The 968-nt window shown below is 58.4% G+C and overlaps 1 protein-coding gene across 1 annotated transcript in view; it reads right to left on the bottom strand.

Moving 5' to 3' along the window:
- Positions 1–628, bottom strand: part of Hhat (hedgehog acyltransferase) — a 351,875-nt gene extending 351,247 nt beyond the window's left edge. Inside the window, exon 1 of the mRNA XM_029559467.1 lies at positions 500–628. The gene's annotated coding sequence lies outside the window, so the exon portion shown is untranslated. The remainder of the gene's footprint in view (positions 1–499) is intronic.
- Between the last annotated feature and the right edge of the window lie 340 nt (positions 629–968).

Genomic DNA, 968 nt, shown 5'->3' with positions numbered 1-968 from the left:
CGGGAGGAGGGGAGGAGGGGGAGGAGCGGGAAGAGGGGGAGGAGGGGGCGGAGCGGGAGGAGGGGGCGGAGCGGGAGGAGCGGGAGGAGCGGGACGCACAGGGTTCCCTCGCGCTGTCATTGTTTCCGGCTCATTAGCTGGTTATTTAACAAGGAGACAGAAGAGCTGGTCTGCTCACATCTCTGACTACCGGAAATGAATCGGAAACCACGATGTTGCGAGAAATCTGAACTCTGAAAAGCTGGCTCAGTCGTTTCGGTTCATAACCAGAAACGTGCTGAGCGCCTCCGTGGACGCAGCCCGCGAGGTGCCGAGGACACAGCCGGGGGGGTGACGGCAGGACCCCCGCACTCTCACAGAACTGGCGTTTTAGAGAAATCGATATTCACAGAGAAAAACGTGTACAACTTTTCCGCTGGGAATGATTCTGTGTTTCCATGGCAACTCCCTTCCTCTGCCCAGCCCTGGAAGTAGGGGTAATAAGATCCCATGTACCCACCACAATTAGATGTCACACTTGTTTCCTGGAGCCTGGCCGTGCTGGAATTTCCCAGCTTTCTCCAACCGTCCGGTCACTGAGAGCCAGCACACGCCATCTGAAGTATGGGCTGCTCCGGGCACACTGACGACCGGGGGCCAAATACACCACTAGGGACGAGGAAAACATTCCAAACCCCAAACAGCGGGGGTGAGGCCGCTCAGGGCAGGGCGGGGCTGCCAAGCTTTCCCTCCGCGGCCAGGTCAGCTTGGCACAATGGAAGCTAGCTTTGGGACGTCCGGGGAGGAAGTGTAGGACTGCTGCTGGGTCTGGAAGACGTCTGGCTTCGTCTGCAGGAGGCTCGGTGCACTTATGAGCTCCCATGCCACGCACATGAGCAGGCTAGATGGAAGAAGGGTGTTGGTGTGGGATCCCAGAGCACTGCAGCCGGAAGGCATCTCAGCACATCTCAGTTTACAGACTCAGGACT

The sequence above is a fragment of the Nannospalax galili genome, unplaced genomic scaffold (assembly GCF_000622305.1).
Source record: "Nannospalax galili isolate Female #2095 unplaced genomic scaffold, S.galili_v1.0 scaffold648, whole genome shotgun sequence".
In the NCBI taxonomy this organism is placed as follows: Eukaryota; Metazoa; Chordata; class Mammalia; order Rodentia; family Spalacidae; genus Nannospalax; species Nannospalax galili.
The sequence above is the reverse complement of the archived record's forward strand: the minus strand, read 5'-3'. Positions and strand labels throughout refer to the sequence as shown.